The sequence below is a fragment of the Lemur catta genome, chromosome 1, assembly GCF_020740605.2.
Source record: "Lemur catta isolate mLemCat1 chromosome 1, mLemCat1.pri, whole genome shotgun sequence".
NCBI classification, from domain to species: domain Eukaryota; kingdom Metazoa; phylum Chordata; class Mammalia; order Primates; family Lemuridae; genus Lemur; species Lemur catta.
Genome location: NC_059128.1, coordinates 154,888,569 through 154,903,831, shown reverse-complemented (window position 1 = coordinate 154,903,831; position 15,263 = coordinate 154,888,569). Strand labels below are relative to the sequence as shown.

Sequence of the window (15,263 nt, the reverse complement as noted above, 5' to 3'; positions counted from 1 at the left end):
GCAGTGGCTAGGCTGCGTACCCTGACAATGGCGGCTGCCCGCGCGCCTGCTGATCGCTGGCGCTAGGGGCGAATGTTCAGGGTCCAGCAGGCGCCGGAGGAGCCGGGGATTGCAGGAGCCCAGCCACCCGCGTAAAGGAGACAGCTCGGCGCTGCAGCCCCACACGAACCCTCTCCCACGGGTTGCATGCAGTTCACCCACAGGGCTCCGGGGTCCAAAATGCCTGCTACTATTGTCTCCTCTCCACAGAGCCCCACGTCTCCCTTGGTGATTCTGTACCAGCTTCAGGCAGATCCCTAATTGAGTGGGTGTGGAGGTCAGTGGGGAAACAGGCCGCTTTCCTGTGGGGCTGAACCCACCTCACTCGCTGGTGAGGCGGGTCCAACCGTCTCACGCTCCCCTCTCTATTGTCCGTCCCGCACTCTCCAGATTTTCACGATCTGATTTCCCGTTCACCTCAGTCTTTTCTTGCTCTCTGTGTCCCACGCTGATTCTCTGTGGATTCACACCGCTGTTCTTGTGGGGGAGCGATCCTCTAGCTTTGTGGCAGACTGAGATCCATGCCTTCCTCTCCAGGAGCATGAATCCGGGAGGTCACCACCACTCCACCATCTTTTCTCTTCTGCAATTTCCTTTTTCTGCAGAAACGTTTGCACTTATCTTAGTTTTCTTTTCTTTTCTTTCTTTTTTTCCTTCTCTCTCTCTCTCTCTCTTTCTTTCTTTCTTTCTTTCCTTCTCCTTCCTTCCTTCCTTCCTTCCTTCCTTCCTTCCTTCCTTCCTTCCTTCCTCTTTCTTTCTCTTTCTTTCTTTCTTTCTTTCTTTCTTCCTTTCTTTCTTCCTTTCTTTCTTTCTTTCTTTCTTTCTTTCTTTCTCTTCTCTTTCTTTCTTTCTTTCTTTCTTTCTTTCTTTCTTTCTTCTTTCTTTCTTTCTTTCTTTCTTTCTTTCTTTCTCTCTCTCTCTCTCTTCCTTCTTTCCTTCTTTCTTTCTTTCTTTCTTTCTTTCTTTCTTTCTTTCTTTCTTTCTTTCTTTCTTTCTTTCTTTCTTTCTTTCTTTCTTTCTTTCTTTCTTTCTTTCTTTCTTTCTTTCTTTCTTTCTTTCACAGAGTCTCACTCCCTGGCCCAGGCTGGGGTGCAGTGGAGCGATCATAGCTCATTTCAGCCTAAAATTCTCAGCCTCAAGGAATCCTCCCGCCTCAGCCTCCCAAAGTGCTGGGATTACAGGCATGAGCCAGTGCACCTGGCCTTAGTTATTTTATTAAAAAAACAAACAAATCCATTAAACATAACTAACTTGTGTGTGTGTGTTTGTGAAGTGATATTTTATTGTCAATCATGTTCTTGAGTCAACAGGTAGACCTAACTTTGTCCTCATTATTTTTTACTTGTATTTGTAAAATTGGAGTTTTCTAAATTCAGTGTAGCACATTCTCAGAGTGGTGCAAAAGAGGGATACAATCCTGTTTATTTATTTAAGATAAAACAGTAGGATTTCTATATAATAGCATCTCCATTCCTTTGGAAGATACACCAAGCTTCAATAAGAGATATTTATAAAGCTGGTGAACCCAGACACTTAGATATGATATTTGACATGATTAGTTAGAAGGAATTCTATACTTTATGCATAAGTAGACTCTCAATTAATATTTGCTGGCACAGTGACTGAAAGTATGAATTAATGAAAACCCAAACCACTTGTTGGCCGAATTCTCTCATTCTTTCCAAATTAGGTTGTAGGTTATTGAATACAAAACATGGAATGTAGAAATTAGTAAATATTAGAGGGGTAATTTTTAGCACCTCTTGGAGAACCAAGCAGTGATCATTTATTCATTCAACAAACATTCTCTGAATGTTTACTATGGGCCCAGGGCTATGATTTTAGGATTGGCAAATGACCCTTAATGATATAAATCACCACCCCCTAGAACTATAAATGCTACCAGCACTCAAGGACACAAGGATCACCAAGCATAAAAACTTAAGTGCCATCAAGGTCTAGAATCATAAGTCTCACCCAGTGATAAGAAGCCTCCACCATGTGTTGATTCTACAAAGTGCCCCAACACACCCAAACCTGTAATCGTATGTGCCATTAAATTATTATCAAGTGCCACAAAGTGTCAAGATATGGCTAGTATCACTGACTTCCAGGATAAGTTTTACCAGCTTCCAGACCAAAAGACCAGGCAAACTATGTCCTGTAGGCCTAATATACGCTTTTGTAAATGAAATTTTATTGGAACACAACCATGCCTATTTAATTACACATTGTCTATAGCTGTTTTTTGCTATAATAGCAGAGTTCAGTAATTACAACAGAGACCTCTTGCCTGCAAAGCCTAAAGTCTTTACTATTTGGCTACTAAAGAAAAAAGTTTGCTGACACCTGCTCTAGGCTCACAAATGCCACCAATCTATAATATGAAGTGTCATTAATTCCTAGAACTGGATTTTCTTCAAATAGTTTAAATCAAAACTGCTACCAAATGCAACCAACACCTAGAAACACAACTGCTTTAGTGAATAGACATATAAAAAACTACCTTAGGAGGAGGGATTAGGCACTGACAAAAGCTGTCAAGTAAGTTTGTACACTCTATCTTTGCATTTCATTTGGAATAAGAGTACAGAATTTAGACAAAGATTATAGGTTTCTAAAATTAAAATTCTCATATTAATTCTCAATTAAAGTCTCATGTTAATTGTTACCAACTATAATTTTGACCTTTCTTAGAAATATTATTTTTGTACAGGAAGAAATAAAGAGGAGGATATAATACATTTTTTCATGTATGAATTCTTCTTGGATATCGGTTCTCATTTTCAGAAGTACTGATTGCATTAACCTTGAAATATCAGAGTGTGGATAAAAGATTATGAATATAAATGAACTCAAGAGTTAAAACTTGTTGACATTTACTTTAAATAGCAATATAAATACTGTTAGAAGAAAAAAGGTTGTGGCAAGCCTGGTGACTAGGCTAATGTGAGAGCTTGAAGGCATTAATATTATGTAATGCTCATCTGTAACTTGATTAATTTAAAAAATAAAAAGGAAAAAGTTTTACCTCTGGCTTTGTATAGCAGGTTAGAGCTGGGGCAGTGGGATCCTCAGATACAGAAGGAACAGATTGGCTATTATCTATGACTTAGAAGTCAGTCTGCAAATAAAATGTCCCTAAGAATAAGCAGAAATCAGAACTATTTATATAATAAAAGTCCCAGGAGATCCTTGGGTGCCATCAAAGATAAACAGCAAACGGCATGAATTAGAGTCAGAAATGCTATTCAACCAATTGTGTGACATTAGGCAAAACACTTAAATAATCTGAATCTTGTTTCTTCATTAATAAACATAGGCATATCATTATCATCATCATCGTATCACTAATATTTGGAAGTTGCTTATTATGAGAGAACTTCACACAGATCATCTCTTTTAATACTTACATAAAGGATATATTATTTTCCTTACTTGACAGATGAGAAAGTTGAAACTTACAGTAGAAGTGACTTTCCCAAGGTGACACAAGAGTTAATGCCAGAGCTGGGCCTACTCTTTAAACCCTCTGCTAATGAAAGCTCTGCTCTGGTATATCCATACATTACTGGTGGCATTTTAAAAAAATAAAATATTTTATTTTTTCCTTTATATTTTTTCTGCATATTCTAAATTTTCTCCAGTGATAGAATGCATTATTTTTTAATTTGTATTTATTTAACACATAATAATTACTCATATTTATGGGGTACATAGTTAGTTTCAATACATACAATGTACAGTGGTTAAACCAAAGTAATTAGCATCTGCATCATCTCAAGCATTTATCATTTGCTTGTGTGGGAACATTCAAAATCTTCTCTTCTAGCTATTTGAAAATATGTAATAAATTATTGTTAACTATAGTCACCCTACAGTGCTATATTATTAGAATACTAGAACTTATTCTTTTCATCTAGCTCATTACTAATGGCTTAGATATCTTTTTTGAAAGAAATTTCCAAAGCATGTTAATAATTAAAGAGTGTTACTGTCCTTTTATCTGTTAATCTCACTTCTGGGAATATTGTAAGGAAATATTCCTATAAAAGTAGTGTGAACAAAGGCATTCATTGCAGCATTATTTATCATGCTAAATAATTGGAAACTTCTTAAATTACCAACAAATGAGAAAAGATTAAGTAAATAATGATATATTACACCAACAACTTAAATATTCACCAGGAGGCCTGTTTAGTAACATAGTATAATGCGTGGATCCATTATGTGATAAACTGGAATATGCAATTATATTCACATTACGATGCCAATTCTTTGGAATTTTGCATATGCATGAAATAGGCATAGAGGAATATAAAGAAAAATGTCAAATATCACTTCTTGAGGTAGTGACATTCTGGGTGATTTTTTCTTCTGTTATTGTCATTATAATCTGTACAAATGAACAAATTTGAAATGCAACATATACCCCAGCCTTGTGTACCTCACAGGATCATCGTGAAGATCAATCGACAAGGTGAATCAATGGTAAAAACTTGACAAACTGTAAGAAAATTGAAATACTACCATTAAAAAATCAGGCTGTTCTGGTTAGGGGAGGAGCTCTGTATTCGGACTGAACAGAGCCCTGGGATCCTAGGACAAGCAGGTTGGCCTGCTTCTCTCATCCACCCTCAAGGTCTGGGCCAGAGATTGGCAAACTATGGCCCAAGGGCCAAATCCTGCCCACTGCCTGTTTTTGTATGACTTGTGAGCTAGAAATGCTTTTCGGATTGTAAGTGGTTCAAAGAAAAAAAAAAATCAAAGAATATGGGAATGAAAATAATATGAAATTCAACTTTTTTTATTGGAACACAGTAACACCCATTCACTTACATATTGTCTATAGCTGCTACAATAGCAGAGTTGCTACAACAGCAGAGTTGAGTAGTTGCTATGAGAGTGTGTGGCCCACAGAGCCTAAAATATTTACTATCTGGCCCTTACCCAAAGAATTTGCTGACCCCTTGGTCTAGGCCAACTTCAGTTTCCCAGATCTTGTCCTGGCCTCATGAGAATTTTATTGTAGAGATTTTTTTTTCAACTGCACTTGAATGGTTAGAGATGCTGCCTTTTCCTAAAATTTGGGCTTTAAAAAAGTCTTTTCAAAATGCTAGAGATGGGAGCCATTGAGTGGCCACAACACTGCCTAGGGTTATATTGCAATGTTTGCCAACTTGTAAAGACATGTTCTGGTAGCTGCGCCATGGGAGATAGAGTACCTTCTTGGGCATCAGGAGATCTAATCTTTGATCTGCTCAAAGTTTGACACATCTGGGCCTCTGTTCCCCCATCTGTAATAATGAAGAAAACTGGATGATTTCTGAGGTCTCATTCTACATTTCTGCAATGACTCGTGTACTCGTGTCATTTTAATAGTTGGCTGTTCTTCAGGGCCATTAGCATTTTTGCTTTTTTGACGATCTCCCTGTCTCTGGGACAAGTAACTAATCAAGTTTAAGGCCAGGAATCAAAATTTAAATATCTGCAGGGCCCAGACAGGTAAAATAAATGAAGGAACCCACATGAGGTAAGAAACAGGGCATGGTAAGCATGGTGGCATGCTGCAGACTACAGCAGGTCTCGGAACAATGTTGTTTAGTTTAAAGTGGTTTTGTTATATCATTGATGAGAAAAAAAAAATTCTATTTCTGGCCAGGGCCACTGTCTGTGTGGAGTTTCCACATTCTCCCCAAGTCTGCATGTATTTTCTCCGGGTACTCTGGTTTCCTCCCACATCCCAAAGATGTGCACATTAGGTTCATTGGCATGTCTCAATGGTCACAGTGTGAGTGTGGGTGTATGTGTGAGTGCATGCTGGATGGAATGGCCTCCTGTCCAGCGCTGGTTCCCACGTTGTGCCCTGAGAGGGTGTGAGGAGGCCAACATTCGAGCAAAGATGCAAATGAAGCGAGTAGGCCATTAGAATGTTTTGGGCAGAGCCAACAGCAGAGTGCAAAGGGCCTGAGGCAGATTGCTTGGTTTTTGAGGAATGTTGAGGGGGCCAGTGTAGATGGAGAGCAGTTGGCCAGGGAAAAATAATAGGAAATAAGATCCAATAGGTAGCTGGATACCAGATTATGTAGGGCTTTGTGGACATGGTGAACACTTTTATTTTAAGAACATGGGAAAGCCATTAGAAGTCCGACATCATCTGATCACCTTTTAAGAAGCTCACTGTGGTTGCTGTAGGGGCAAGTGTTTGCAGAAGCGATAGCTATTAGGAGGCTATTGCAATGATCCAGGTAGATGAATGATGGACCAGGCTGGTAGCAGCAGATATGCTGAGAGGCAGTTGGATTTGAATAATATTTACAGTGGGTAGAGGTAACTTCTGTTCATTAAGATAATTCAAAGGCTGCCTTCTCTGTGAGATATTTCTTGAACTCTTCCTCCATGCTAGGTTGGATTTTCTGTATTCCCTCTTCTGTATTTCCAAGCAGCCCATGTTTACTTCTTTTTGACACATTATATTTTATTAAAGTGCTTTTTTATGTGTCTGCTGTTTCTGTTTGTCTGTGAATTCTTTTTTTTTTTTTTTTGAGGTCCAGGATTATACCTTATTTTTTTCTAGTGGCTGGCACTGTGCTTGCACATAATTGTATTAAATGAATGTTTGTTTTATGTATATATAAATCAAAAAATTAATAGGAAACATAGTTGGGAAGAAGGAAATTGATAGACAGATAAGCTGGATAAATTGTCACACCATCAGTGGTTTTAATTTTGTTGAAAAGCTTTTCTGAGCTTCAAAGAGCCTGGATTTGCTTGGTGGTTGGACTCATCTTTGTGATCTTATAATATCTCAATCAAACAGATTGGCTGAAAACTACCCTCTAAGTAGATAGAATCTAAAGATAACTTCTGTGTCTAGGAGTCCACGATATGGCAAATTAATGAATATGCAACTTCTGAAATTTCATAAAAAACACTTTTAAATTTTATCTACCTTTGAGAGCAGGTTGTAATTTGAAGCTTATTGATGGTGGAGGGATAATTATAGACATGCCATTTATCTCTCAGTTCCTCTGAAACTGAAGCATTTAAATAATATGCTATATGTCTATACAGCCCCATATCCCAAGTGTCAAATTTTCCTCTAATTTGAATATGAAATATAGAAGGAAAAAAATGTCAAAAATGATCTTACTGGAGAAATCCTATTCTTGTTGTTCATTTTCATGTGCTGATGTCCTAAAAGGAATGACATGAACATGCTTTTGAAATGAAAAAGGAAGTATAGGGTAAGCAGAATTGAGCCAGTGGGTGGGCAACCAGAGACCACACTATTCTCAGGCAGGGTTTTATCATTGGCTGACTTTGTGGATTTGACCAGGGAATATGGGATAAAATAATAGCAAGCACCATAATCCATCTATTCATTCATTTAATTAATACATTAGCAAGCAACTGCTGAGGCATGGTATTTGCAATAGCTGTAGTAAGTAGTGGGGGGATTACATCAGTTAGGGTTTATGTTCCATTTCAGGTAGCAGAAAACCCAAAGAGAGGCTATTTTTCTCATACAATAAGAAAGCCAGAGATAGGCAATCCAGGGCAGTAATTGTTGTTTCATGAAAGCTCTTTCTGGCCTTCTGTTCTCCCATCCCTTAGAATGTTGCTTTCGTTTTCATGGTTGCAAACTGGCTGTTTTACCTCTAGTACAGTGTCTGCATTCCAGATGTTTTTCATGTATCCTCCACCAAGCGCAATGCCTAGGTCATAGGAGGCACTCAAATATTTATTGAATACATGAAGAAATAGTGATTCAGTGAAAAAATCTGAAGTTGTACAAAAGCAAAAGCTCAGTGTTCTAAATTATTTAATGGCCAGTCATCATCAGATGATCTGAGCAAGTTATTTTTGCATGATTGTAGGTTGTATTCTCTAGAACTAGACATTAGGGTATAGCTTGGGGTGCAAAATATTTATTAGGGATCAGTACTTATGAAAGGAATAGGGTTGGGAGCAGCATCAACTGGAAGAAAAAGCTGACATGTGATGTAGGCCCAACCAAACTTCTGTAGGTAGCTCCAGAGCAAGCACTGCCTGCTAGAGTGGTCTTACATTAGGTTGAAATGACTGGGTCTCCATACCCCTACTCCCCCCTTGCCTCACTCACTCCCACCACCACTCTGCTCAGTCACCTGCTGCAGACTGCTCTGTAGCCAAGACTATGAAGAAGCTGACAGCTGGAGGCTGCCTGGTGATTGTACTTCCTACTGCTGGGCAGCAAGTCCTTTTTTGAAGTGTGATCTAGGTGGCATGTCTCCATATCTGCTATAGCAGGCCATTTCACTGTATTTGTCATGACAGAAATATAAAATGACAAGATCCAAGAAATAAAAGGAAACAAGAAAGAGGGAGAGGCATAATGATAGCAGAAAGCTCACCTCAAGGAAAGAAAGTGCCTAAGCTAGGGCTGCTATAACAAAATACGATAGACTGGATAGCTTAAACAACAGACATTTATTTCTCACAGTTTTGAAGCCTGAGAAGTTCAAGATCAAGGTGCCAGCAGGTTTGGTTCTTGGTGAGGGCCCTCTTCTTGGCTTGCAGGCAGCAGCCTTCTTGCTGTATCCTCACATGATAGAGAGAGGATTCTTTCCTTTTCTTAAGGAATAGCACATGTTCATAGCTTTCCTTCATTCTGCTCCATTTTTAATGCTTCCTCTAGCCCCAGCTGGCAGTGTTTCTGCTGATATAATCTCATCTCTATTTCTGGCTTCAGCTGAGATGTCTGATTAGATCTGTGGTTCACCACCACACTAACCTTCTTATCAAATGGTCAACCACACCCTTGGTGTTCTCTTCTGAACATGTTTTCTTATTTTTTCCAGTATGGACAGGCTGAGAATTTTCCAAATCTTTAAGTTCTGGTTCCCTTTTGCTTAATAATTCTGTCTTGAAGTCATTTCTCTCTTCTTCCATTATACCGTAAGCAGTCAGGAGGAACCAAACCAGTCCTTCAACACTTTGCTTAGAAATCTCAGCTAAATATCCAATTTCACAGCTTGCAAGTTCTACCTTCCATAAAACACTGGAACATAAGCATAATTCAGCCTAGTTCTTTGCCACTTTCTAGCAAGGATTGCCTTTTCTACATTGTCTAATAACAGGTTTCTCATTTCTATCTGAGACCTTATCAGAATGGCCTTTACCATATTTATAATAACATTCTTTTCCTGATTGTTTACTTTTTGAGAAGATGAAGGTTTTCTCTCTAGTTCTTCTCTTTTCTTTCTGAGCCCCACCAGCATCACCTTTAATAGTACCTGAACAGCAGTATTGACTTTTTCTAGCAAACATCTGAAAATTCTTCTGGCCTCTACCCATTATTCAGTTCCAAAGCTGCCCCCACATTTTTAGATGTTTGTTATATCAGCACCTCACTTCTTGGTACCAATTTCTGTCTTAGCTCTGGCTGCTATGACAAAATACCATAGACTGGGTGGCTTAAACAACATGTATGTGTGTATATACATATATCTATCTATATATATCTATCTATCTCATAGTTCCGGAGAATGAGAAGTCCAAGATGAAGGTGCTGTCAGTTTCAGTTCCTGGTAAGAGCACTTTTCCTGTATCCTGATCTGGTCCCCTATAGCTGTAATCTCACATGATAGATATAGGAAGTCCTCTTCTTATAAGGACATTAATTCCACCATGGGGGTTATGACCTCATCTAAACCTTATTTTGTCCAAAAGACTCCACCTCCTAATACTATCACATTGGGGGTTAGGGCTTCAACATATAAATTTTGAGGGGACACAAACATTCAGTCCATAACAGAAAATGATGGCTGTTGATGCTGAAACTTAGCATTGACTTCACCTATATAAATGCAGCATTGGTAATGAAGGGTTCTCAGTGGACAGAAGTCTATATGTTGGCAGAGTGGCTCATTAGCAGCAAGTGCTAGTTAAAACTGACTTGACTGGAGGGGAATAGTTTATAAATGGAATTTATAATGCAAACTGCTGACTTTTCAGCTCTGAGTGTAGCACCAGAGAATGAAGATTCCCAAATAGAGCCCCACCTTGTGGCTAATAGAGGAAGCAGCTCATCTCAGGAAGTGAATGGTTTGCTTTCCTTAGTAGGATGGGATGAAGTAGATGCTTCCTTGATTTTAAAAGGACATAAATAATTTTTTGAGTTTGATTATTATATCCTTCTTCTGTACACAGGTACATAGCTAATAAGCAGTGCTTGGTTTTATCACTCTTTAGCTTTGCCTTTTGTTTACCACATGCCCTCTTAAAATAGCCTTCGGACACAGTCCCCTCCCTGTATGTTATTTCTGGTCACTTTCTTACTCTAGATGACTGCAGCTAATCAAGGATTGAGCTGAATTTGGCTCAGGGAGTATATGCTTTTTGATAACGAAAGATTCTTGATAAGTCATACCCCAGGAAATGACTCAATAGTGGCATATGTTGACCCTTTTGGCTCAGGTGGGAGAAATATTTGGGAAGAAGAGAAAGCAGGAAGAGAGGGTCTGGGCTTGTTTAAACCTAACTCAATCTAAACTATCTTTACAGGATATTTAAAAATATACATTTTTATTAAACATAACATAGTCTATTTTGTTTTGTTTCTTTTGGATATTGCAAATCATGCATTTTTTTTTCTTTCACCAATAAAGGAAACCAAAATTATTTCACTGCAAAACACACTTCTTTGACATATTTCAAGGTGGCTGTTCAGAGGGCTAGCAGACAGCAATAGCCCTGAAAAGCTGCCCTTTGTGAAAGAGATTTGCATTTCTAGAGAAAAATCTACATTAGTGAAATAAACAGCCATGCTTTCTCTGAGGCTCTCCCCCTTGGGATCTGGGAAAGAGTAACTCAGCCACAGGCTATCATCTATTCTTTCTGAGAGTTGCTACCTATGGGCTTTTATCTAAATAACAAGACCACTTTTGCTAGCCATGCCTTTCCTCTTCTCTCCCCCCCCCAACCTGTCTTGCCATGCTCGATGTCCCTATTCTTTCTGTAAGCTCAAGATGGCATAAAAGCATCAACCATCTGGCCCTTTCTTTGAGTTTTCATATTTTATGATTCCTGTGCACATATGTGCATATTAATGCATTTTGTATGGCTTTTCTCCTATTATTCTGCCTTTTGTTGGTTGATTTTCAGTGACACTTCAGAGGATGAAGGGGAAATTTTCTGTTGGCCCCTACAGCTTTGGTGTAGTGGGCAGGATAACTGAAACCACCCTGCTCCTCTGGAAGCCCTTAATGGGGAACCAGGACCTGACAAGCTGGCAGAAGGCTGAGACTTTCTTACCAGTTAGATTCCCAGGTGTTTGTCTGTGGAATCCAGTCAAGCGATCAATAAAAATCATTGTTTGTGTCTTTCCTTTTCCAAATTAAGATTAATGGGAGAAAAGCATTTATGCTAGTCTTAGGTGTAGCAACTCTGGTGTATTTCTTGGTATGGATATTCATATGTCTGATCCTTTTCCTCCTAGAAATAGTCTTTTTTCCCCCTTTGTCTCTGTCTTTCTGTGCTGTTTGTCATAAAGAATCCCTCTTATCTTGTTCTGTGTCCTTGAGACTTTGACTTGTGACCAAATGGGAGCACTTTCTCTTGGTCTCCACCATCAGGAGGCATGATTTTTGGGTCACATCTGGTGGCCATTCTGAAAGGACTGGCCCTGAGAGATGTAAGATATTAAGCTGCGCACTCTTTGTTTGGAATGTGCCAAACTTGCAGGGTAGTTTCTCTTAGTTAGGTGTCTTATCCACAGGGCTTTTGCTGTCTCCACTTTTGTTGCCTGGTTAGTCCTGGGTAAGTCCAATTCCAAGAGGGCCTACCTGGTGTCATGGATAAACAGGTCTGTGACTGGTGCCCCCCTACAAATTTGTAGGATAGACACCATATGCACAAACACCATCCTTACCCATCTGTGGCAACAAGAGTCTTTTGTTATCTTAGCCTATTTCTGGGAGTGAATTTTGGGGGGATCATGGAGGGCTGCATCTTCTGTGTCCATTTGTAAAACACCACTTATGTGCATGGTATTCTAAACCTGGAAAGCTACCTCTGGGACTTTCCATGAAAAAGACTTGTTGGCTTGAGTTGCTTATGGAATAAATAAATTGGCTATATTTAAAACAAAACTTTTTAGAGAGCTTAAATAGCTATCTTATTGGTATAGATGAAAATATACAAAAGAAATATAGCCTTAAAAAACTCCCTTGGCACAATTTTTAAAAGTGCATAAATCAGATTTAATACAAAGTTAAAATCCTTTGTATACTACTAAAGCTGCCTGTTTTGGATCCTGCAGGATTTGCAAGAAAGGCAGCCTGGGTTCAATTCCTGATCAGGGAAGCAGTCCTTGGAAATGTAAATTCTTTAATTCAGGAGGAAAAAAACTATGAGAATTAGTTTGAATTATTTATTTTGAATTTATATTTGTATGACTGTTGACTTTTTAGGGTACCCATTTATTATTGATCCTCTTTCCTTTCTTTTTTTTTTTTTTCTGTGTGTGGAGTATCTGGTTTATTTAAACTGGCTGTCAGAGGTCCTACCATGGAGCAGGTACCGAATGGCTGGGAGCTGTGGGGCTGAGCAAGGCAACAATGTCCAGGTATCAGAAGCCAAAGGAGGTCAGCAGAGCAGCCAGAGGAGCATTAGGGCCAGGCTGAGCAGGGGGGCAGGGCCAGGTGCCAGGGAGCCCAGTCCCACTCATGGCCTCACAGAACCTTGCCACCTCTTCATTGGGGTTGTGCTGGGCTGGGCCAAACCACATCTGGATGGAGTGGCGGCTCCCTTGGCTGTAGTTGCTAACTTTGTAGGAGTGACTCCAGATTTCATTGCATGGAACAGCAGATGTGGGGAAGTAGAAATGGAAAGGGTGGCAGGCAGCTTCCACTGGGCACCTGCTATACTCTGAGGTTCAGTTCCAGCCCTTGTGGCAGTTGCTATTGCAGGTGTAGGAGGAGCGACAATCCTCTTGCTGGAGCTGATAGTCCTCTTCACAGGGGTATGTTCAGGACCCACTCTTTGCACCAGCTCTGGTCTATGTGCTGGATCCAGGTCCCCAAGTTAGGGGAGCACTCATACAGGCAGGTGTCCTGGGTGAAATGCTGTTTGCAGGTGGGTACCACCTCTCCACAATGGTCCCAGTTGAATCTCCATAGGTAGGAAATATCCCTATGGGTTTCCTGGCTGGTGTTGGTAGAGCAGCAGGCATTCTTCTTCCAGGGAATGCACTGTTCATGTGACTTGTCCTCAGGGCTTGGCTTTTCTTTGTGGTGCTTGGCATCCATGCAGACATTGAGAAGTTCAGTCCTGGCCCAAATAGCCCTGGGCTGGGCACCTCCTACCATGGCCACCCACACTAGAAGTTGTGTTGTCATCTGCTGAGCCACGGCTGTTCCTGAAGGATGAGCTGTGGTTAGTCCCTTTCCCCTTTCATGGACACCTATTGTTTTCCTATTTATCTCTAAGTCTCTTTTTTCTTTTAGCTGTCTTTGATGGTGGCTCTGAATCTTGTGAGGACTGCTTCTTTGTACCTCTTGGGTGATGGCTCATATGTCCTTGGTTTAGTCACAAAAGGCTTATTGGTTTTGGTCCTGAGTCACTTGGTAGGTACCTTTGCTTTAAAAGAAAGGAGAAAAAAAGTTCAAAATTCAGGAATACTGGCTGTTTGTCCCAGCTGAAATTTGATAATGAAGGATCCAAAAAGATTTTCTAAAGAGTTCTATGGCTTAATTAAGGTGGCTTAATTAAAAGCTAATATTTAGACTAAACATCTTTTAAAAACCTCTCTGTTCTCTTTTGGATCCTATTTCTCCCACAAGAATTTTTTTTTCAGTTGACTAAAACCCCTTTTTAATAGTATGTTCAGTCCCTCTGTTTGTTTTCTTTCTTGTTGGCAAGATTTTTGCTTTAAAAAAAATTTAAAATTTCATTGACCTTTTAGGGAAGTTTAAGATTTCCCCACACTGGCTCCTCCAGGGCTCATTCTTCCATTTGCTTCTGCCCTTCCTTTGCCACCTTCAATCTCTCATCCAGTTTCCTTGATATGTTCCCTTTCAATCCCGTAATTCTGATACAGAGCAGGGAACCCTGCTAGGGGCCTGCCAGATCCCCCCAAACATGGAAATAAAGGAAAATCTTGAGTCCCTTCCAGGGAAGTTCTGGGCACCTGCCAAGCCTCTAAAAGTGAACGGGCAACCCGATGAGAGCAATGGTCCTCCAGTTGAGCCAGAGTCACGAGCTGTTTTGGTTGCCCATGGAACTGAAAGACTGTTAGAGGAGGCAGGTTAGTCAGATATAAGCAGAAGGAGGAAGGCAAGTGAACCGAGTACATAAGGAAGACAAAGGAACTTTTCACAGGACTTTTGAGCATGCCGAGTGGAGACCAGTGTGCCAAGTGCACCAGGGAGGGAGCTAGGGCAGAGGCAAACACTCCATTGGACAACACAAATAACATGGCCCTTCCTCACCAGGTGAAAATGATAAAAGCTCAGAGACAAAGAGCACAGGAGGCCGGAGTCCCAGAGGATGAAGGCCCACACCCACCCTGTGGAGTGTACTTCCACTTCCTACTTGTTTATAATAAAATTCTTTTTCTACTTCCACTTCGTTGGCCTTTTTTAATTTTTTGCCTTGTTGCCCGCTAACATTCTTCGTGCTGGGTAGACCAAAACCGAGGGGTTTGGAACACAGCCAGTAACAAGATGACATCTTAGCATATGTTCTTTAGTTGTGTTTCAGAAATCCTCACTGGATGGAAAATGTAGAGAAGGGGGAACTAAGGAATTGAACTGTGACTGCCATTATTTTCCCCCGAGGGGCCTATAACACCCCATCTTAACATTCCTTTCTGATAATCCAAGAATCTCTTAATCCACCTATGCCAACCCCAACTTCGGGATATCCCACATTTTGGGTCATGGTCAATATATAACCTTCATGTATTGATTTGTAATTTTGCCTGCCAGAAATATATCCCTGCCTTTAAAAACCATGGCTTGTAAGCCATCGGGGAGTTCGGGTCTTAACCATTAGCTGGCCATTCTTCTTAAATGGTGTCATGCAATTAAAATGCCTCTTTCTCTCACTGCAACTCTGGCTTCAGTGTCTGGCTTTGCTACACAGAGTGTGTTGTCAAAACTGCAAGAGGTTTTTTTGTCTAGGTCCAGTTGCTCATTGACAAAGATCCAATTATTTAGACAAGGAGGATTGCCAAGGAA

General features: G+C 40.2%; 1 pseudogene across 1 annotated transcript; it reads right to left on the bottom strand.

Annotated features, from left to right (window-relative positions):
• Positions 1-12,669: 12,669 nt before the first annotated feature.
• Positions 12,670-14,754, bottom strand: LOC123643098 (annotated as a pseudogene). The gene is made up of 2 exons (XR_006736708.1): positions 14,514-14,754; positions 12,670-13,441 (listed from the first exon to the last, which is right to left on the bottom strand). The product of XR_006736708.1 is annotated as a folate receptor alpha-like (transcript).
• Between the last annotated feature and the right edge of the window lie 509 nt (positions 14,755-15,263).